Consider the following 25,285-nt stretch of genomic DNA (forward strand, 5'->3'; position numbering starts at 1 on the left):
TCCGAAAGAGTAGAGAAGTGCATAATGGTATCAGCTGAGCTGATACCGGAGCTAGTTGGATCTATTTATCATTGAGACACTTAAGCACACTTGCTCTTATTTCGCTTGTCAATTGCCCATTACACAGAGAATAATCTGATGTTCCTGTTCCTGGTATTTGTGCCACAGAAATATGACTTTCAGGAAAAATGAAACGTGTTCCAGGCGCAGTTGCTAAAAAATTGGCCACCAGCATCAGTCCTTTTGGGTAGAATGTGCTCTTGCCGTACCATCTCCCAAGAAATAACCTTTTTCCTTTTAAGTGAAAGAGGTTTGCGTTGATGCAACAGCCCATAATACCTATGTGGGCCTGGTTAGGATTTGATGATCGACCCTAAGCATGATTTCTCTGCCTGCGAGGAGCAGCAATAGACAGTCAAAATTGAAGTGGACAAAACAGCCGTGGGGGCTGAAATGGTCATTATTGGATAAGTGGTCCCCTGAATAAGCAAAACCCAGCATGAATAAATGAACAGGTACACAGGGAGGAGGGAAACATCTCTCTCGGCACCACGTAACATCCGCAGAGGACGGGGTGTTAGGGCTTTAACTCAGCTGGGGGTGCACTAGAGTGCGTCGATGGGGGGCCGGTACTGTCCCTCCGGTCCTCCCTGGCTGGTCTACGGGGACGCAAACATGGGCATGGTTTAGAAAGAGCTCGGGGGGGGGGGGGGGATCAGCTAAGTGTGTAAATGTGTGAGTGATAAAGTGACTGTTGCAATAGAGTAGGTTGTGGTACTTGTGGATCATTCAAATGGATTTATTACAAACGCACTCAGGCGTCCTCGTAATCCCACCCACTTGGCCCAGATGCTGTCTCTTTTTTTCTCCGCTCACATTTTTTTTCTTTTAACACGCATGCGAACCGCTCAGCATTTGAAATGTGCACATTATCACAGCGTAACAAAATACACTGAACGCATTTGCATCGATGTGTGTGCATGCAGACGCGCACACACATGCACGCACGGACGCACGCACGCACACACACACACACACACACACAGATACACACACACAGACACATACACAAGCACAGGAAAGCCCCAACACATAGACATATACACACACACACACACACACACACACACAGGCAGGTCCCGACTGAGGCCTGCTGTTATGAAGTGTGCGCTCCCCCCTCGCTGCCCCGCTGTGTGCTTGGCAGCGTGCTGGGCCGGCTATGTTATCTGGCTAATGTATGAACGTATGATTGATTGTTGGAATGAGAGACACTTCACTGCTCCCAACTCCATGCAACCGCAACATGGATTAGTGGGGCCAGCCACTGGGTTAGGTTACCCTGTGTGTTTGTGTGTGTGTGGTTGTGTTGGTGTGTGCGTCTGGGTATGCATCTGTGTGTGTGTGAATGTGTGTGAATTTGCGTCTACGTCTGTGTGTGTGTATGTGTGTTTCTGTGTGGCCACGTCTGTGTGGGTGCATGCATGTGCGTGCGTGCGTGCGTGCATGTGTGTGTGTTTGCTTGTGCGTTGGCACGCATTCTTGGCAAGGGGGACAAAAAGTGAATGATGTATCAGTGCAAGCAGATCAGTATGTAAAACAATTCACATTAGTTATTTATTATTTTACCGGATATATATATATATATATATACATATATATATACTGTATATATATATATATGTGTTATATAGTTTACGTGCATGTGATGTGACACAGATTCCACTGTCCACGCTCTCGGTTTGCTGGGTTGTAAATCTCCATAAGCTATTATTATTACCGCACATCTGCATCCGCATTTGCATCTAAGGCGGGACTCTTAACAGGGCTTTGGCGCCACTGAGCCAAACCATGCAGAATGAAACACGTGTTCCAACGCAGGCGCGCAATTGAATCAGCCCACTTATCGCATTACTTCACCCCACCTTCTACCCCCCTCCTCCATCCCTTCTACCCATTGAATTACCCATCCCCCCGATGCCCCCCCCCCCCCCCCCCCCTCACACACACCCTGCTTCTAGCACACACACCCCGACCTAGTCCCTCACACACACACACCCATACACACATAGTCCTAGTACCCATGAGCACACACACACTCACATGCTCCCCTGCTAGACGCCCGTGGGCTCTCCTGTCTGTCCTTGAAGCGTGCATCAGGCAGTCCATCAGAGGTCTGTCTGTCCCCAATAGTGAACCCCCCCCCAACAGCCTCATGAAATACACACGCGCCAGACCACCATGCCCCACCCCCACGCCCTACACTCTGTCCATCGCGCTCATTGTCCCTCCAGTCTGTATTAATCTTTGTGCTTATTATTCCATGATGTTATTGATGTCGGCCTATCCATCCATCCATCCATCCATCCATCCATCCATCCATCCACCGGTTCATCCATTCTCATAGTGGAGCCCAGGGTCGGTGCTAGGATGACACCTAGGATGTGTCATCGTACTCTTGTTTCGGTTATTAGTGCATGCGTTTTCATGTGTGTAAATGTTTTATTTTTGTGCGTGTGTGTTTTCGTGTGCCTGTGTGTGTGGGTGTGCGTGTGTGTGAGTGTTTTTACGTTTGTCTAAGGATGTGTTGTTGGACATGACAATGAGGGGACAGACTCCTTCACCCCAGAAGCAGATAAAAAGAATACACTAAGTGACTCACAAAGGATTGCCTGTGTTATCTCCGCTGCCATGAAGTAACAGGGTTCTTCGCACGCATCCTCTCTCTCTCTCTCTCTCTCTCTCTCTCTCTCTCTCTCTCTCTCTCTCTCTCTCTCTCTCTCTCTCTCTCTCTCTCTCTCTCTCTCTCTCTCTCTCTCTCTCTCTCTCTCTCTCTCTCTCTCTCTCTCTCTCTCGTATCTCTCCCATCTCTATTCTCTCTCTCTTCTTATGTAATGGGTTTTTTAACAAAAGCACACAGCATCTCCCTGCTATTGGAATGGCCGAGCGAACCCTGCGATGGAGAGGGAGAGAGAGAAGAGAGGAGAGAGGAGAGAGAAGAGTGGAGAGAAGAGAGAGGAGAGGGAAGAGGTGCAGAATATCAATGACCAGTCCTTGATGGGTTACCCTAGCAGCGTCATGGTAACACTTCCTCTCTCTGTTGCGGGGCAATCCTGAAATGTGTGTGTGTGTGTGTTTGTGTGTGCATATATGTGTATGATTGAGAGAATGTATGTGTGTGTGTGGGGGGATAGTACTGTGTGTGTGTTTATATATATACGTATATATGTATGCGTGTGTGTGTGTGTGTGTGTGTGCATGCATGTGAGTGGGTGCACATGTGATTGCTACTTCTAGGAATTAGAAGTAGGTTGAAGTGATGAGAGAGCCTCAGTGTCTGATTTGGTTTTGTGTGTGTGTGTGTGTGTGTGTGTGTGTGTGTGTGTGTGTGTGTGTGTGTGTGTGTGTGTTTGTTTTGGGGTTTAGAAGGACAGATTTCAAGACATTTCAAAGAGCTACGAGGACCCTCCGGTATAGGAGGACAGTTGGCTGTCCTCATAAAAATAAACCTTATTAAACCTTTTCTCAGCATGTTTTAATACCCAAAAAGTGGTTTTCTCAAAAGTCCTTATGTACCAAAAATCTGACATATTTTGTATATTTGTGTGTCCGCCACTGCCCCTATCGGTGGTCGTGGTCCCTGCATGCTGCGACACACAAGCGCGGGAAATTATACACAACGCGGGAGATTATACACAACGCGCGAAATTAGACGCTAACTCAACACTGCACATGCTCATTTTGATATTTGGCTGGAAAGAAGAGAGCTACTACGTCTCTGATTACCAGATTCATTTGCTGGGAGTTCTGGAAATGCACGTTGTGGAGAGCAGGTAAGAAATGGTAAATGGAAATGGTTTGGTAAGATTAACACTATTGTTTTTATTATTTATTTATTATTTATTAACTCCCACGTGAGGAAAGTATAGCCAGAGGTTATGGCTTGGCAAGCTTAATGTCCAGCGCTAGGGTTGTGCCCAGGGGCGATTCTAGGGTCAGAGCTTTAGAGGTGCTGAGCACTCAATGAGCCCCACTGCCACACCACCCACCCTTTTTTCACACAAAAACAAAAAATATTTATATTGAAAAATAACTTCATAATTTTAACATTGGTTCAACTAACTCAAAAGATTTTTTTCTTTTTTTGGAGCCCTTTCCAGAAGTATGTAAGTATGTTTTGGACATTATTTAACAATTTCAAAGACGAACAAATATAATTTTTAGAATAACATTTCTTACTCCCAAGTTTTAGGGGTGCTGAGCCCCTTTTTAGGGGTGCTTCAGCACCCCTAAAAATGGGCTAGCCTCGCCCCTGGTTGTGCCGCTGGACAATTTCATCGTCCATCGTGATGGCTGACCGACATCACGATGGACGGCCACCATCGTGATGCCCCCCCCCCGCCATCAGACACACACTCATCCTCCTAGTCTCTTATTTTATATAAGCTAAAAACGTTGCAGGGATTGCTCTGTAAATTAATGCTTGGACAGCGTTGACTACGGAGGCGTGTGCCTACGGGCCCGAGACCGTTCACTTTCTTACTGACTGGGTTGTGCAGAGTGCGATCCTGTAGACCCGCTCAATGCCAGAGAGGCACACTGCGGAAAACATGTTCGGCTAACATTTTTCGTTTCCAAATATTTATTTAAAAACGAAAATATCTTTTTTAGTGCGTGTGTGTTAAATTAAATGTTTTTATATCTTAAACAAATTCCGTTGCAAATAGGAGGCGCGCAGCATGAATATCCTAACTAAAAAAAGTTAGTCGGCCAACGCAGACACATTGTCATTTAGTATCTGAGCATACTGTTTGAATATCCATGGTATTAGTGAGATGAAAAGTGGTGAAGTTGTGTTGTTGTTTACATTTTTGTTTTTTTTGTTAGTAACTTCCATCATGCCACGGAGAACTCCCTTTCAGGATGCCACTAATCACATCCTTGCAGGAAGAGACAAGAATTCAATGTTAGAAATCAAATATATTAATCCAGTTAAAGGTGAGTGGTTTTCAGTCTATGACTATTAATTGTACAAACATCAATATAAATTAAAGTTGTTAATAGTATTTAAATAATATCTTAGTTAATAGTGGGCCTGTCTGTTGCTGTATTCTACACTTGGACATGTATTCATTATTGTACATGAGGAATTGAAAAAAAAGCACAACGTTGCATTGTAGCAATTTATAGGAATAATTCATTCTATTAGATTATTTGCAGTGCTGAGTTGTATCCAATGGATAGTCTGCTACCCCTGTTACTCTAATAAGGTTGTGTCTGCAGGTCGTGGTATCTTCACTTTAGCTGTTTTCAATCAAGGAGACTTTGTGGTCGAGTATAGAGGGGAGCTCATTGATGCAGCCGAAGCCGAACATAGACGTAAACTGTACCACAATGCATGTTCGATCTTCATGTTTGACTTCACATGGAAGCAGAAGACATGGTGGTAGGTTCAGAATGACTAATACTGTATGTTTAGATTACTATAGTGAGAAGTCAGGATTTCTGAGGTAAAGATCTTGTGTTGCAATTTAACTTGCATCAACTGTGCATCGAACATCTATACTAGTATTGGATGTTGGCATTAGTGTACTGTAGTTGCTTGCAAATTAAAGTACAATTCAAAAGTGTCACTATAAACGTCTGTTTAGTGCATGATGTTTGTACATTTGCAGCATTGATGGAGCACTTGAAGATGGGTCATTTGGACGACTGGTAAACGATGAGCACAAGGCACCAAATTGCAGAATGAAGTTGATCGAAGCAGATGGGAAGCCACATCTCTGCCTTTTTGCACTCAAGGAAATTATGGCAGGAACTGAAATCACTTATGACTATGGTGGGAAAGAATGGCCCTGGCGTAAAGAGGTGGGTCATTTTGATTTTTTTCCCCTATGAATTGGTGTCAAGGTTTAAAAAATATAGCCTATAGTTTGACATCTTGATAAAAATGAAATCATCTCTTTGTGTTAAGCTGTGTCAGTTTCATGATGCCACAGAGATTACACAATACCTATCGCTTGTTAGTGCCAACAATCATAACCAAAAAACAGAAGTCACTGCTTGGTGAGAAGTCACATCTTGGTGGTCTTCAATCTGTTTTTTAGTCAATCGTGTCTCTCTCCCAGATGATGAGAGCAAGCTTATCTGTATGTTTTGTAGATTCCCCCTACTGTTACAAGCACTGCTGCCCAAGAGTCTATCAAAGACTGTTTCAAAGCCCAAATCATGCCATCCACAGTCTGTATTGAAGGTCAGTGAATGTTTGACTAAATGTTTTATCTAGTTGTCAATGGTGTGCTATAGATGATTGAGAAACATTTATGCCACATATGGCCATGTTTACTGAGATGGTTTTTACATTAGTTATGGTGGCCGTATAAACATATTGTGTCTATAAAGAATGTGAACCAGCGACAGTGTGGTTGCTTCTAGAGTGATGCACAACCCCACCCTCCCTGGCCTTCTTCATATTCTTTCCTGTATTCTACAGAGACCAGAGAGAGACCAGAAGTCCAGTCCTGCAATATGACATCAGGCAGCTCTGCTTGTGAGGTAAGGTTGAATACGGCTGTCTGTTAAACCAATAAGTCCCATTGTTTTACAATGGCTAAGGAAAGAAGTAGGTCACAACACAAAGCATCACCATGTACACTTGGCATAGTTTTATTGAACAAGGGCACAGGAAAATGTAGTGAACTATTCGTAAATAACAATTCTTCCGCAAAATATATTTTCTCTAGCTGAATTGTTGGCAAGTAATTCACAAATGCAGACAGCGTAACTTTTCTAAGGTGTACTAACATAGAACAAAAAGCAGAGATGTGATGGGAATTTCACAACAGGATCAAATGTGATCCAGCCGATCATATTCAAGGGTCATTTTAAATTGTTACTCTGTTTTAGTCAGTTCAACTGTACAATAACACAATTGTGTAAGTGATGTCCAAGTTCACATGTGCATTTTTCTGTTTAACTTGTTTAGACACAACTCAGCGGTGCAAGCTTCCCTTCTGGCCAACACTCCGTTGCAGAGCTTAGTGACCACACCCATTACTTGGAACCCGATGTTTTCTCTACAGACTTATTCAGAGGTGAGTCCCTGCTTGAAGAAACAATGCCTGGTAAATACTAGGGTCTGGCAAGGTACTGTGCATTCATGTACTGTGTTCTCTTCAACAGACACCGAATGGAGAGCAGAGTGTCAGTCATCCAGTCCCACACCAGACTGTCCTGCGCATGAGGTTAGTTTGAATTTAGCTGTTTATTTTGGGATATATGAATGTTTAGAAATGATGTAGTTTCGTAAGGGACATATTTATCAATGAATTACAATTATACTGCAGGTACAGTCTGAAAATCTTTGTCGGTACAGATAGCCATCACTTAACACTGTTCCCCTGTCTACATCATTTTGAGTGTCATACACTTAAGGGTTTGAGTGAAATGGACACTGTACCAGTTGATGCCTGTTCATCTTTGCATATTGCTGTTCATTTTTTAGGTGCATTGTGTCAGAGGTCAAAGTGGCACTTCTTCTGCGAAAGAGGGGATTGGAGAAGTTGGTGGCCAGCACCAGGAGGTGTCATCCCCTGTGTTCTCAGCAGACCTTGCCAGTGGTCAGTTACAGTTTTGAGTAAATGTTGTTAACTTCTGGCAATGCATGTCATGCCTGCCAAGTGGTTGCAGCATGAAAAATGTGGCGATATCAGGCCATTTTTCTATGTCTTGATGGACATTTTGAGTAGAATATCATCTGTCAGGGATGTGAGTTGAGTATGTTATGCCTATATGTGGTTTTATGACTTGAGGAAAGTCGAGCACTGAATCTCCCTGTGTTCTCTTGTACAGAGACCGAATCAAGATCAGGGTGTCAATCATCCAGAGCTGCGCCAAATGACTCTGCTTGTGAGGTGAGTTTGAATTTACCTGTGTTTTGAAATTGACCAATGGTTAGAAGTACTGTGATGTTCCATGGAACACAATTTTCACTGTTTTAGTAAACATCTTGCAGCTACAGTGGAAATGTCCTCTTTTCAGTATGGATGGTTTTACTAACCATGGTGTCCCCCCAACACTGTTTTTTTTCTGAGTGTGCCATACACTGGGAGTTCAATAATGGAAATGTATTCTATTCAGTATGGATGGTTTTACTAACCATGGTGTCCTCACAACACAGTTTTTTTTCTGAGTGTGCCATACACTGGGAGTTCAATAATGGAAATGTCTTCTATTCAGTATGGATGGTTTTACTAACCATGGTGTCCTCACAACACAGTTTTTTTTCTGAGTGTGCCATACACTGGGAGTTCAATAATGCAAGACTTAGAGTTTGATCAAGGATGTCATTAAAAGTCCAAAGGACAGTGTCCTTGCATACCATGAGGTTGTCTGTGTTACAAACTGTCCTCACATAACGTGAATATTCCCCTGTCTCACATACAGATATAGAAACTACAGCACTTACTTGTAAAGTGGCTAGTTAAGGAATAGCGTTTTTTTCTCTTTAATACACATTCTTCCTTGTGGCATCAATGTGTACCTATATGGTGCATTGTCAGCTGTTTCCTGCGGCTTGATGCTGAAATTTGTTATGCAGTGACATGCCTCCCTTATCCAAAATGATTGCTAAATCTTGTTAAATATTCTGTCTTTGCACATACTGTATGGAGTATTCCCATCTGTACCAGTTGATGCCTGTTCATCTTTGCATATTGCTGTTCATTTTTTTAGGTGCACTGTGTCAGCGGTCAAAGTGGCACTTCTTCTGCAAAAGAGGGGATTGGAGAAGTTGGTGGCCAGCACCAGGAGGTGTCATCCCCTGTGTTCTCAGCAGACCTTGCCAGTGGTCAGTTACAGTTTTGAGTAAATGTTGTTAACTTCTGGCAATGCATGTCATGCCTGCCAAGTGGTTGCAGCATGAAAAATGTGGCGATATCAGGCCATTTTTCTATGTCTTGATGGACATTTTGAGTAGAATATCATCTGTCAGGGATGTGAGTTGAGTATGTTATGCCTATATGTGGTTTTATGACTTGAGGAAAGTCGAGCACTGAATCTCCCTGTGTTCTCTTGTACTGAGACCGAATCAAGATCAGGGTGTCAATCATCCAGAGCTGCGCCAAATGACTCTGCTTGTGAGGTGAGTTTGAATTTACCTGTGTTTTGAAATTGACCAATGGTTAGAAGTACTGTGATGTTCCATGGAACACAATTTTCAGTGTTTTAGTAAACATCTTGCAGCTACAGTGGAAATGTCCTCTATTCAGTATGGATGGTTTTACTAACCATGGTGTCCCCCCAACACTGTTTTTTTTCTGAGTGTGCCATACACTGGGAGTTCAATAATGGAAATGTCTTCTATTCAGTATGGATGGTTTTACTAACCATGGTGTCCTCACAACACAGTTTTTTTTCTGAGTGTGCCATACACTGGGAGTTCAATAATGGAAATGTCTTCTATTCAGTATGGATGGTTTTACTAACCATGGTGTCCTCACAACACAGTTTTTTTTCTGAGTGTGCCATACACTGGGAGTTCAATAATGGAAATGTCTTCTATTCAGTATGGATGGTTTTACTAACCATGGTGTCCTCACAACACAGTTTTTTTTCTGAGTGTGCCATACACTGGGAGTTCAATAATGCAAGACTTAGAGTTTGATCAAGGATGTCATTAAAAGTCCAAAGGACAGTGTCCTTGCATACCATGAGGTTGTCTGTGTTACAAACTGTCCTCACATAACGTGAATATTCCCCTGTCTCACATACAGATATAGAAACTACAGCACTTACTTGTAAAGTGGCTAGTTAAGGAATAGCGTTTTTTTCTCTTTAATACACATTCTTCCTTGTGGCATCAATGTGTACCTATATGGTGCATTGTCAGCTGTTTCCTGCGGCTTGATGCTGAAATTTGTTATGCAGTGACATGCCTCCCTTATCCAAAATGATTGCTAAATCTTGTTAAATATTCTGTCTTTGCACATACTGTATGGAGTATTCCCATCTGTACCAGTTGATGCCTGTTCATCTTTGCATATTGCTGTTCATTTTTTTAGGTGCACTGTGTCAGCGGTCAAAGTGGCACTTCTTCTGCAAAAGAGGGGATTGGAGAAGTTGGTGGCCAGCACCAGGAGGTGTCATCCCCTGTGTTCTCAGCAGACCTTGCCAGTGGTCAGTTACAGTTTTGAGTAAATGTTGTTAACTTCTGGCAATGCATGTCATGCCTGCCAAGGGGTTGCAGCATGAAAAATGTGGCGATATCAGGCCATTTTTCTATGTCTTGATGGACATTTTGAGTAGAATATCATCTGTCAGGGATGTGAGTTGAGTATGTTATGCCTATATGTGGTTTTATGACTTGAGGAAAGTCGAGCACTGAATCTCCCTGTGTTCTCTTGTACAGAGACCGAATCAAGATCAGGGTGTCAATCATCCAGAGCTGCGCCAAATGACTCTGCTTGTGAGGTGAGTTTGAATTTACCTGTGTTTTGAAATTGACCAATGGTTAGAAGTACTGTGATGTTCCATGGAACACAATTTTCAGTGTTTTAGTAAACATCTTGCAGCTACAGTGGAAATGTCCTCTATTCAGTATGGATGGTTTTACTAACCATGGTGTCCCCCCAACACTGTTTTTTTTCTGAGTGTGCCATACACTGGGAGTTCAATAATGGAAATGTCTTCTATTCAGTATGGATGGTTTTACTAACCATGGTGTCCTCACAACACAGTTTTTTTTCTGAGTGTGCCATACACTGGGAGTTCAATAATGGAAATGTATTCTATTCAGTATGGATGGTTTTACTAACCATGGTGTCCTCACAACACAGTTTTTTTTCTGAGTGTGCCATACACTGGGAGTTCAGTAATGGAAATGTCTTCTATTCAGTATGGATGGTTTTACTAACCATGGTGTCCTCACAACACAGTTTTTTTTCTGAGTGTGCCATACACTGGGAGTTCAATAATGGAAATGTCTTCTATTCAGTATGGATGGTTTTACTAACCATGGTGTCCTCACAACACAGTTTTTTTTCTGAGTGTGCCATACACTGGGAGTTCAATAATGGAAATGTCTTCTATTCAGTATGGATGGTTTTACTAACCATGGTGTCCTCACAACACAGTTTTTTTTCTGAGTGTGCCATACACTGGGAGTTCAATAATGCAAGACTTAGAGTTTGATCAAGGATGTCATTAAATGTCCAAAGGACAGTGTCCTTGCATACCTTGAGTTTGTCTGTGTTACAAACACGTGCACAGATTTTTCCAGGGGTTTTCCAGATATTCCAGGGTTAATCAACGATTGTTTTTTTTTTTGTCTTTTGTTGTTTTTAGACAATGAAGAAATGTTGGCTTCTGGCACTTTTGGATCGCCTCATCTCTCTGAGACTGCAGCTCAAGGTATAATCTCAATGATGGACCCAACATTTACCGAACATATCGTAATGAGCTGGGATCTGTGGGTTCATTAGAGTGTATTAAAAGTGTTTTAGTCAGGAATTTTCCAGTAGTACGATGGTTAGAAACTTTGTTACAAGCTTACCTTTTTGTCATCTCTCTTCATTGTGACACATATGCTTTGTGGTTAGTATTTTGATGTGTTCAGTAGTTTGCATGATCATTTTAAAACAACAGGGAAGACTTGGCCTGTGTAAAATGTATATAATTTCCTAGTAAAATTATTACTCAAGGTATGGTTGCACACTCAGGCTCTCCTGACTTCACCCGCTTCAACAACTTTGCCATGAGCATAGTTATTATAATATAGAATTGGCTGTCTGCTTGTCATGTGCATGGTAGTAGAATATATTACAGTTTTACATGTATCCCCTCTATGCCCATGATGTTTGATTGGTAGGCAGACAGGCTCTTTAAGCCCATACATTTATACTGTGCAATGTTTTTTTAGATGACCAGGGGAACTCTGCCTGTGTAACTTCTGGTTCACCTCATCTCCCTAACTCAGTTACTCAAGGTATTATTTAAATGTGGTCACTAGGCGCACTAGGCACACTTGCTAATGTACAGTCAACACACAAATCATATAAAGAAGCTGGGTCTATTTTGTTTTTAACAAGCAGTGTAATGAAATGTCATGTTAATGAAAACAATCCAACTTCATTTTTAGCAGATCTAGTCAATTTATTACCACACATATTTTGTCTACACAAGTTCCAGTTTGTTTGGCAATTTTGAACAGCAACTTCCCTACCTGCAAGTACATCCTTGCAAATACATCTTTTTTATCTTCTAATCTTTTTTTTAATTGTTCAGGTTTCCGTGTTTCATCAAGGCGGTGTACGAAGAGACCATGGTCTGGTGAGGAGATACAAGCCGTGATGAAACATCTGAGGCCTTTTGTTGAAAACGGTGTCACTGCCACCAGTGGGCAGTGCCTGCAGTGCAAGGAAAAGGAACACCCTATCTTGGAGACAAGATCCATTCAAAACATTCGAGATTTTGTACGCAACAGAGGCTTGGCCTTTAAAAGGCATTCAAATGCTAAACGCTAAATGCACTTTTGGATTGCTTGAGCCTTTCTAGGCATGTTTTACAAGTTGGTGTTCTGTGTTCAGAAATGGGTTAGTTCACTTCATTTATTTTGTTCACGGGCAGTTTTTTGTTTGTTTGTTTGTTTTGCTTTGTCCTTTGTTAAGGAAGAGATTCTTGAGGTGACCAAATCAAATATAGTTCAGTGATTCAACAAATGTTGTGTTGTGTGTTAATAATGACAAACATATAATAATTATTATATAATAAATAATTATTTTCAAAATTTTTAGCTTAAATGTAGATGAGTTAAGTTAATATTAGTATGGTGTACCTAATAATCCTTTAGGTGAGTGTATACCCTCACTTTGTAATCTGTGATAATATCCCAAAGTAGATAAACATGTTTTTGAAGAGTGGGTTGGTAAGGAGCAAGTGTAGTTAGTTATATTTGGAGAAATGAGATTCCTTTATTCATGTTGATGTTAAAAGTCCAGGTCACTTCTAAAGGTAGATTTTAGGGGCTATGGGCCAGTAAAATGTTATCGTGTTTGATCAGAAAGTGAGAGAAACATGATTGCAGGTTAGCAGTTGGTTCAGGACATAATACTAGGGCGCAAGGATGCAATGATATGTGCTGGTGGGGTTGAGTTCGTCCTAGTGGATGCAAGCACTGTTTTTGTGTTATGCTCCTAGTTGATTTAATGACACTTGGCCCACTGGTAGGTAGACCCCATCAGATAAGAGCCGTGGTGTTATTTGTAAACTTTTGTAACTTGACAGAATTTGATTGGAGGTACTGATGTTTTCTAGAGGAAGAAGTGTAGAATGGAGTGATTGTGCTCCTCATGTACTGTACATCATCTGCAAATGATGTCTCGATGTGATGAGTTATTTACACTTCGTTCAACTTATGTGCCAAATTGTAATGCACAACAGAGGTCAACAAAGAAAACAAAAATTACCTCTTAATATATTCCATATTATTATAATGGTGTGCCTCAGTCACTTTGGTCTTATAAACCATGTGTCCTTTCAAAACAGGTTATACTTGGTGTATGTGTATGGTGACCTGGCCTTACAAACCTTGTGTCCTTTCAAAACAGGTTATACATAGTGTATGTGTATGATGACATCACTGACCTTGTATCCCACACTGTCCTTATAGACCGTGTTACAGAAAAGTCTTTACAAACCACCAGAAAGTCTGAAAAACAGCCATTTCTTATATCTCAGTTATGCAAAGAAAATCTTTTAATTTTAAATCGTGTATAGGTTCGCTGATTTTTTTCATGATTTTTGATATGTTTTTTGTAGCTCTAGCACCACCGGAACCCGGTGTCCTCGCATCCCTATGCCCAGTCTGATTTGAGCAAAAAATCAAAAATTGTCCCTGTAGCCCGACAAACGGGTATGTGTGTGTGTGTGTGTGTGTCTCTCTCTCTCTCTCTCATGATATGCCATTTAACGTAGTTCTATGCTGCAGGTTTTAACACACACACCCCCACGCCTCCCCTCCCCCTTTCAAACACTTGGATGGAAGATCAATTCAGTTCAATCGCACCCTTCTTGGAGAACATGCTTTCATCCACTCACAATTCACACACACACACACACACACACACACACACACACACACACACACATACATTAACCACCCCCCCCCACATCCATCAATATGAGGCATAGCATGCAAAACCAATGCATTCATCTCTCCATGAACTCCCATACAAAAGACCAAGACGTCTTTTAGCATTCCTAATCCGTCCCAGAGTGTGATCTATGAGTGGGGTCAAGAAGCCCCAGCGAGCCCGCCTTGCCCGCCGACCTGCCGGGGGTCAACCCTTCCGGCCGTACGACCTCGGCTGTAGCGCCCACTGCGGGTAACCCCAGAAACGCCCCATGGGATTGCATGGAGCCCGGGTTCGGGGGGGAGCAGATTTATGAGGCTCCATTAGCCTGCTTTATTACTGTAAGTAACAGTGAATAATTGTTTGTAATCAGGACATTGGGTTGGTGAGGAGAATATTAGGGGGCTCCTCGTAAATCATTTGGTAAATACTAGAGGTGAATACCTAGCTGTGTGTGTGTGTGTGTGTGTGTGTGTGTGTGTGTGTGTGTGTGTTAATTTGCTGGGAAGAAGGGGTTTGTCTTTGTGTGTAGGGCGGGGTTATTATAATGAAAAATGGCACTTGTTTGTAATTTAACCCGTCTATAGAATGCACACGCACGCGCACACACACACACACACACACACACACACACACACACACACACACACACACACACACACACACACACACACACACTCAAATTGGTAATAACATGTGTACACATTCACACACACATACACACACACACACGCACACACACACACAAACAAACACACACACACACCCACACACATACCATTACCAAACCGACGCATAGCGGGATAGCACTTATGAACAAATTTAAATAGCTCATAGCCATAGGTCACCTAGGCAACCGGATATGGAAATTGGCGGCGGTGGGAAAAAATGAGGAGGGAGTGTGTCGGGGTTTCAACCCACACTTCCTTAATGGCCACGGATATAGCCTGTACCACGCCGCGCTACATTCATCCTCACTGGTGGGTCTAGCGGGAAACGTGGGGTGCAGCCGAATAACGGACATTAGCCGCGACGGAAGAGGTTTCATCTCAATGTAGGTAGGGTGGGTTGGGATAATAACCCAGCTTCTTAACGACATCACGTTCACTGTAACGGGGGTCCGAAATGAATGCGTGCATTCATTTCGGACCCCCGTGAGACACTCAGAAGATGTATTCATGACGGATGTGCTGCAATAACTCAAAAAAAACACTCTCCCCTGTCCCCACTCCCCCACCAGTGTTCCAGGGAATAATGCAATTCCCTACTCCAAATAAAAAAAGAGAGAAAACTTCAATTCCCAGACCTGGTTGCTCCCTGAGGGGCTTTATCGGGAAGGCTATTAAAAGGTTTTGAGAGTCTACCTCTCAGGGGACATGGGTTTCATTGCCAGGGCTTTCTCCTGGGGGTAATGAAGCGCTATTGATTCGGTGACACCGCTGATTAAAATCAATCTTACATTCCCAGAGTATCCTATCGGCTGGGGGGGGGGGGAGTGCGCAGACCATCAATAAGGGAAAGGTGTGGATTTGGGTTGGTGTTTGCTGTCGTGTCCATGTCCACATCAGTCAATAGGGTTTGATTGATGTGCCCTCCTTATGGGCCCATGTCAAGCCATGTCAGGCTACAGATAATTATTATAATGATATCAGGAATGATACGAATAAGAATAATTAAAATGATCATGTATTTATGTAATATATAAATATAATATATGAACAAAATTTGTACATTGTTTTGTGATTACTATTATCATTTATTTTGTATTATGATTTTTATGATTATCATCCCAATCTTCATAATCATCATCCTCACCCTTCTCATCATTATCATCGGGTGGGGGGGGGGCTTAGGGGCTGTTGGAGTGCATAGCGATGGGACATGCCATCCATTATGTTGTTGGAACGTTTGCCCTTTTGGAGGCTGTAATTACTGTACACGACCCAACAAATGAGCCCGGGTTGACAACTGCCAGCGGAGTAACAGACCTCTGCAGTTCAGGACCCTAAGCCACTGTTCTGTCAAACCGAGTGCACATCGCTGCATGACTCGGGTTACACAAGTAGGCCGCTGTGTTCATGGATCAGCGTCCAACGTTCACACCGTTAACCCTCTGGGATAACTTAACAGCGGAGCTTGATGTTCCTTACTGTGTTTCTATTTATTATGACCTTGGAAATAGAACAGAATATAGGAGTTTTTGCTGGAGGACGTGGTGGGCGATAAATGGTGTTGAACTGTGGTCCAAACAGATGTGTGGTTTGTGTTTCAATGTTGAATCCCAAGGCCATAGCTGATCATTTCAATTTTAATTTTATTGAGTGATCGGAAGGATTAATCTAAAAGTTGATACAGGTTACAGTCTACCATCCATAACTCTCAGTTAAGTACCATCCCATTAAATAAACTGATTGATCGATGAGAAGATTGGCATTGTATTTATATTTTTTTGTAAATAAAGTTGATCAATCAGGACAAAATGAACAATGGGTTGAGAGAACAACAGAAAAGCCTCTCAGACAAAGAGGAGGGTAATTCACTGCATTTTAAACTCTCCCACACAGGTCACACACACACAACTGCGGTGATCCACTACTGCTGATTGTCAGCTGAATGTTTAGCAGGAGGAGAGTAGTAGTACATAAAGCAAAGGGGCACCTGCAGCTATACGGTGGCCCTGAAAGTGAACTGCGTCATTACTTTAGTGCTAACTCCTCCCCTGCTAACACCACCACCACCTCTACCATAATCATCTCACACTCTACAGCACAGCTGCGTGATTCACCATAGAAAATCACTTTGTTAAGTTGCCTTCCAAAAACAGACCTAAACGATTCCAAAACATCTAAACATGATAATTGATAACGAACACCCCCGTGATTGATTTTGTTGATAGACATCAGCTGTGTACTGCTTGTACTCAATAGCACAGGTGTGCAGCAGGGGCTTAATGAGGCAGAAAAAAAAAAAGAAAATAGTTCATATAAAAAAGGTGAGAAAAAAAAAAGAAGGTCAAAAAGGGTACTGCAGCATGACAAGCCCGGTGTTTACAAGAAGGATAAAGAGGATCCTTGTCTCTCTCATCGACCATAAATAGGGCCTCACATCCATGGCAAAATACATCTCCTGCAATCAATAGACAAACGGGCTATACTCATTTGACAGAGGAGTATATCAGACACTCTCCAAAAATGATTGATTTTGGAAGCTAGCCAAAGGAGCGCATTGAAAGAAAAAAAAAAAGGGGTGCTTTTAAATTGCTGCGAGTTCTGCTAGGACACCTCATTTCACGAGATCAATACACCGGCTACATTTTAGGCGCGACTTCAACTCAAGTATGGTCTTTGTGGGAAGGACCTTTTTTTACAGTGGTGGTAACGGGAACACAGTTCCCCAAGATCCAGAACCAGCCTAATACTCCTACTGGTAGACCAGGCTATATTTGCTTTTGGATTTGGTTAAATCGATTCAAAATGAGTCATCATGATAGCTAGGTTCATGTATTAGTTTGAAGAAGCCTACTTATGCACTTATGAAATGTTTCATTTAGGTATAAGCCTGCAGGTTGAAAGATAAAAGTGATGCATAACAGAAATCCACATTTTACATTCTAATAATGTTATTAAGGGGTATCAACGTTTTCATTAAGCATCAGGAAGTGATGCTCCGTGAAATCCATGGCAAACTCACATCACTTCGGGTAATTAATTTTCTTCTACTCCTGAAGAAGGTTTAATGGGGTTGAATCTATTCTCCCTTCTGGCTACGTAGCCATGCGGGTGACCAATTTCCGTACATTCACATGGCCGAGCCAGGCCACTCACATTACGGCGACATTGAAGCTGAATGAAGCGACAGTGTTCAGACTCTGAGGAAGTCAGAAGAATCAGCACAACATCAGCCCCCAGAAATACTGAGCATTTCCAAGACAGGGTTTTTGAGCTGGTTTTGAGACGTATGTTGATATACTTTTTGACAATTTCCTGACAAGATATTTAGTCAGTAAATGTTATTTTACATGTTTCGATCCTGTGGTCTGTTACTTTTTTCACGTGCCTTCATGAGGGGTGAAATGAGGAGGGACTTAAGGAGGCAGCATGGGCATACCAACACAAAAAGCACAGAGACTGGAGTCTTTCTGCAGAGCGCTTCTTCCCTTTGGTAAGGGCGTTCAGAGCACTGCAGCCTGAAGATCCCTGAACTTTTCAGCAAAGCACTTCTGTCATCGCCGTTGCTTTTTCAACCAACACATTAACGGCGAAGCACAAGAGGTCAGCTGTCACACTAATATTTTATATCAGGAAAAGAGTAGTCATTACATATAAAGGATGGACTCTACAGTCAGTTACTTTCACAAATACAATCTTTAATGTTTGTGTCTGCACCACGCATGGATAGTAATGTGCGCAGATGGACTGTTTTGGATTTCATTTTACAATGTTAACATAGGTCCTAAAAATAGTCATTCAATTTCAAAAGGTAAAGTGCAGACATTAAGCATAACATTTTAAATAGGTTGAAAGTTTAGGCATAAAGGATGAAATGGTTACACTTAAGTATCGGGTTCGGGAGATGGCCAAGTTTAGAATTAACCAGAGGTGGGTAGAGTAGCTAAAACATGTACTCAAGTTAAAGTACTGTTACTTTAAGACTATAAATACTCAAGCAGAAGTAAAAGTATTTATAAAAATAATTACTCAAGTAAGAGTCAAAAAGTATGCAGTGAAAAGTCTACTCAAGTACTCAGGAGTACAAGTACTGAGTTTCTCCAGATTTTTTTTTTTAAATATACAGGGCAACACAAACGGTACAAAATAGACGAAAATGAACAAAATATAAAACAAAATGTTCAAATAAAGGTATGTTAAATAACATCCTTTTAAATATAACAATTAATAAGGTCTTTAAAAATAAAACTAATAACCCTTGAACTAAAACAATGAATTAATTATTTAATTCTTAAATACATCAACCTTTAAACAGACCTGCAAACTGTATGAATGCAAAATGTAGCACTTTATTATACAGAAATGTGCTGTTGGTGTATTAGCCTAGGACAACACCCTTACCAGATTATTTAATAATAATAATAATAATAATAATAATAATAATAATAATATATTTAATTTGTAGAGCACTTTACATTCAGAAAAAAAAATAAAAAAATAAAAAAATCTAAATAGCCCTTTGTTGTTAGAATTTACTAACTTCATGCAAAGTCTACGTTCATGCAGTACTCAGCGTTGACTCGGTCCTAAAAATACAATATTATTGTAAATTATATCACATCAAAAAAGCGGTAGCTAACGTTAGTTGAATCAAGCTAACAAATAGCTGTTGTTTTTGCTCCAAAAGAGCTTGACTTACCTCAAATTTAACATAAGATAGTTCCTTCAAATAAGGGCTGCACGATATGGACTGAAATGTATATCACGGTATGATTTGAGGCATAGGCGGTAACGGTATTATATCACGGTATGTTAATGTTATCTTCTAATTTCGATATTAATGCTTCTGAAGGGGTAAAATACTGGTAAGGCAGCAAAACTGCATGAAAAAAATAAAAATCTTATCTCAAGTTACTTCCATCTCTGAAAAACACTTATGTTTAATAGTAGGGATTTGTTTCTCCACTTGCTTGCGGACCTTGCAGTATAGTCATTGAAATGTGAAATGTGTGCGGGCAGGTAACGCGTACCTGGGATAGAGTGTTTTGACTATCTCTTTAAAGCCCTTTCTATCGACATTTTTGTTGATTTTGTCGTAAGGACTGGCTTTGGAAAATGCCTGCGGAAGCAATGTCTGATATGCAGAGACAGCTTCACGCTACCGTCTGTCTCGTACGGTGTGGAATGAGAGCTTGTGAAGGGACTACCGGCAAGCATACTGCCTGAGAAGGCAGTATCGCTGTCAAATCTGTCCCTGGGAAAAGTAACGTTGCGCCGAATTGAAAAAGGAACTATGTTTCGTTACCATATTTTCAGTAGTTGCGCGTAACTTTACTCATTAAATGAAAAAGTAGTTAGGTTACCGTATTAACGCGTTACTTACTTTGTTGCGCGTTACACACAACACTGTCTACCGGTCACACGGTAAAGTCAAAAATCCATACCGTAGCGCAATTTCACACTGGTGTACTTTCTATACCGTTTATACCGTAGGCCTACACCCCTACTTCAAGTTGACGCTAAGAGTTTCCATCAGACTCGCGTGGTAGCCATGCGTCTCATCCAAAGGCGAGCTCAGTCGGTGCTGTGTGCTTCAAGATTCTGACGCAAATGCTGGGATTACGATTGGCCCCGAGAAATGTCAATTATAAGAATTATCCAATAATGTTTCGCAATTCTAGCCTGCATGGCATGCATATGAAGGACAGCACCCCCCCCCCGCCCCCAGAAGAAAACTCTCCGGTTCTACACGATTCACGTGAATGACCCAATAGACCCAAGAAAGCGGCAATTGTCGCCGAAAAGCGACAAGTTTGCAGGTGTGTTTAAATAAAAATATCAAAACCTGCTGGCAAACTCACTTAACGTATGAAACTAAACAGGCTGAAAAGAAGAGACCACTCAGACTCTCACACACCCAGACTCAGGGCATGCAAAGTGAGTACAGGGAGAACAGGAAAGCTGTGTCACAGAAGAACAGTGTCTCTGTGGTTGTGAGTGTTTGTGAGTTTGTGTCAATGTGATTGTGAGTGTGTGATTGTTAGTGTGTGACTTTGTGTGATTGAGAGCTTGTCTGATTGTGAGTGTGTGTGTGAGTTTGTTTGATAGTTACTGTGTGAGAAGTTGTGATTGTCTCTTACAGTTTCAGAATCAGCGGTTTCTTCCATTTTCTCGACTCACCCAGATAGTCGCTAAAATCTGCGTGTTCTGCTCCTGTGAACATAGCACGGCACGACCACGGACACAACATTGGCGCGGAACCTTTGTCTATTAAAAACGCTTGTCATGTGACTCAAGTGCCTGTATTTGATTGGCAAGATCATTTTGTCAGGTTTTTATTGGTTAAAATAGTCACGTGATAGAAATGTTGGCTGAAGACGTCCATCGGGAAGAGAAAAAAGATCTTGCATGTAATAAAAAAAGGTATAAAAAAAGAAAGTAACGACCGTCACATAGCCAAATGGAACGGCGTAAAAGTATCGTTCTTTCTTCAAATATATACTCAAGTAAAAGTAAAAGTATGTTGCAATAAAACTACTCCTAAAATTACAATTTATCCAAAAAGTTACTGAAGTATTTGTAACGGAGTGTTACTACCCACCTCTGGAATTAACACGCATACACACCTGCACACACGTACACTGACACACTCATACAGTGCGTTTACATGGTACGGTTAGATCGGATTAGGCCTTATACCGATTTTTTTCCGAACAGACCGTGTCAATTATCCGAACGTACATGGCCTTTAAGAGATCGGATAATGGCCGGAGCATGGCTGGATCCGTTACCCTAGGTGGCGCTGTAGCCCTTTCAACAAGTGGTTATAGAGCCACTTTCGGTTGACCTCTACGTCCCAGCAATAACAAACTCAGGCGGCATTCGAGAAAGATGTTTTCAGTATACAGCTGTCAGTTCACTTCGGGTCCATGTCATTTCTCTGACGATCCATTCTTGGGGCGATCCATTCATGGCCAAGATAACCCCCACTACGAGTCTTTGTTGTGGATGTAGCAGAGAGTCGGAGAACCCGACGCAGTCTTAAGATTCATAATATCAGAGAATATCACCGTCAATTCGGTCGGGGCGCAATGAATGAAAAGAGATTGTATACAAAAAACAACGTTTATTTTGACAGATGTGTCCGAAGTAACTACTTAACAACCTTGTTGATGACCAACGTTTAAGAAAACTTTTAATTCAGCCTTGGGTGAAATCGAAGCGTAGGGTTTACTGGATGCATGTTGATGATGATACACTTCTTATAGAGGGTAATGGCATGACACCGGCTTCCTCCATCTTCTGAGTCACCTTTTTAAATAAATCGCTGTTTCTCGTTTTCCAACGGCGACAACCATGAAAATATAAAGAAATAATTAAAATGTATATTTGTTAAGAAATAAGAATTATTGATATGTCTATGGCGACAACAACACGACTACCGTCTCCTTCGACTTCCAGCTCACGTCCCCCGGCCGCAAGATCTCGAGCATGCGCAGAATGCGAAGTCTGATAAGAGGTCCGATACGGGTTTACATGCAGGTAGAGATCGGACTATGATCAAGTTATCTAGGTGTTCTTATCCAATCTCACTTGTCCGTTCATGAACCGATTTCGGTCCGAAGTAGATCGGGTAAAGCTGTTTACATGCATTTTAAAAGTCTGGTTGAGGTCTTATTCGATTCTTTATCCGATAAGGACTCTGACTGATAGACAATGTGTTGACACAGTGTTCAGACACGTTTGCGTCTGGAAATCGGGTCAATTGTGGCTCCGTTTTCTGTACACTTCCATGAGTCTGTATTGTCAAGCAAAGTCTGTCTAATACTTAAAACTCTCAGGACTTCTAATAAGACACTATGTGGTGTGCTATTTGGGAGAGACATACAGACAGAGACAGACATAGAGAGAGAGCGTTCCCATATGGGGCCCAAAAAAAAATGGACGCCATTATTATAATACCCCACCAGATGACAAGCTTTAATGGAGGGTTTAAAACAAGCAACTGTCCAGTTAAATAATCCAACGAGATGAGATAATTTAAATACGGTTTCAACCCAAGAACAACACAAGAACCATCATTGTATTAACATCTGTCTTGTTTCCAGCGTCTCATCGCAGGGCGTGAGCGAGGGGTGGAGACTCACTCAGCCGGGAAGAAGACGTTGTTTAATGAGGAGGAAGCTCAGCGTGTCCTTATCGGGGTGTATACCGCTCTGTCACACCGAATGCATCCGCACACAGAGACCATTTCGCCACACGCACACCTGCAAGTCTATAGATGGAAGCTGAATGTGTTGTGCTGAATGTGTTGTGTTATGTGTGTGTGTGTGTGTCTTTTTATTGAATGTGTGTTTGTGCGTGCCTGTCTTTATGTGTGTGTGTTTGCTTGTGTGTGTGTCTTTCCGTGTGTGTGTGTGTGTCTTTTCGTGTGTGTGTGTGTGTGTGTGTGTGTGTGAGAGAGAGTGGGCAAAAGGGATAAGTGAGACAGTTATAGGCTGGCACAGGCACACACACTACACGGATGTGTTCTCACACCGACACACAAACAGACACAAACAAAAATACACATACCTAAATAAACACTTACACACACCTTAAGGCTATACAAGCAGTGTTGCAAGGTAGCCCACAAGGTTAGCGCGGTGCGACTGCGGTAGAGCAGGGTGGCGATAAGACTCCTCACGTGGGTTCAGTAGAACCACACACAACATCAAAGGTTAATCGGAGGCCTGGCCTGGCAGATAAGACAGGACACAGAGAGAGACAGACAGAGAGAGAGAAAGAGACAGAGTCGAAGAGACAGAGAGAGAGAGAGAGAGAGAGAGAGAGAGAGAGAGAGAGAGAGAGAGAGAGAGAGAGAGAGAGAGAGAGAGAGAGAGAGAGAGAGAGAGAGAGACGGAGAGTCTGAGAGACAGAATCGTGAGAGAGAGAGAGACGGTGAGACAGAGAGAGAGAGAGATGGAGAGTCAAAGAGACAGAGAGAGAGAGAGAGACAGAGAGAGAGTCGGAGAGACAGAGACAGAGAGTCTGAGGGACAGAATCGAGAGAGAGAGACAGAGAGTCGGAGAGACAGACAGAGACGGACAGAGAGTCGGAAAGACAGAGAGACAAAATAAGAGACAGAGAGAGGGAGAAAAAGAGAGCAAGAGAGAGAAAGAGAGCAAGAGTGTGCAAGACAGAGTGCGAGAGCGAGAGAGACTTATTGTCGGAAATCCATCTAATCTCTGTGTACGTTTCCTAAAGAGGGTTCAGTCCTCAACTGAAATTCATGGCAACACGTTTAGTTTGAACATCTCACAGGGCTCTGCAGATTCGATGTCTTTGTCACATAATTGTAATACTTTTTTCGCCACCTGTTAGTTAACTATATCCCCCCCTGAAGGAGAATGTTGATGCTTTAGTAAGTATAGAATGGCTCGTAACATAATTGGCTTAAAAATCCCCTGTGTGTGTTCAGTTTCGTTTAATCATTTTATTTTTTTATTATTTCCTTGACGTATTATATAAGCGTGTGTGTCCCTGTGCCGAGCTAATCCTCACCTCTCCCCGAGTGTTATGTGAGGCTAGTATAGCGCAAAATGATCATTGTATCATTTCTGTATCAAGGTTTGGTTCAAATTGAGGAATCTAACCTGAGCTAATGTGGCTCATCTGTGAAAGACCATATTTGTACGGGCAGAATTGATATCAAGGTGCGACTTCAAATGTTGATTAACACAATATATCATCAATTTGTATAACGTTGCCTCTTCAAATTCAAGAGGGGCACAGGAGCCAATTTGTTTCATATTTAATGATTTCATTTTTCTTTCTGATGTAGAACTTTCTCTGAGGTGAACCGAAAACACTTTAGAATAAACAACTCAAAACACGGCAAAAGTCAATGACAAAGTCAAAGTAGTTGAAGCAAAATAAAAATAATATTGAAACATTCCATTGACACCTGCCAGACACCCAGACAGATTCACGGTCTTAATTCTGAGTCTTCTAACCTTATGTGTCTGAAATCACTGTAGCTTGCTTTGAATAAAAAAAGTAACTAAATAACTAACTAAATAACTACTCAACCACTAAATAACCACCTAAACCTCTCTGCTGAGATGAATAAAGTTCATCTTATCTTATCTTAATAATAGCTAGCTAATTTCCCCCAATTCTGCTCTACTGCTTCTGCTTGAAACACCTTCGTTCTTTCCTCTCAGCTTCCATTAGAACACTGTGCTTCCTCCCCTATTGGACGCCTCCTCTCTCTCTCTAGCTTTCTCTCTCTCATTTTGTTTGTTAAACAGCTCGGCTAATGAAGCAGCTTCTTTCCTTCCTCTGAACACACCACTGATTAGCATCCACACATACCTGCAGGCAGGCCGTGATCTCGTTCTCTTGGCTTTTGTCTTCCATTGATTCAATATATCCGTCGACGCTCGGAAACACTGTTAAACAGACAAATATTTATAATTCATCCTTCGTGTACTCTTCCGGAGTCAGGGT

The sequence above is a fragment of the Pollachius pollachius genome (assembly GCF_949987615.1).
Source record: "Pollachius pollachius genome assembly, chromosome: 13".
NCBI lineage: Eukaryota > Metazoa > Chordata > Actinopteri > Gadiformes > Gadidae > Pollachius > Pollachius pollachius.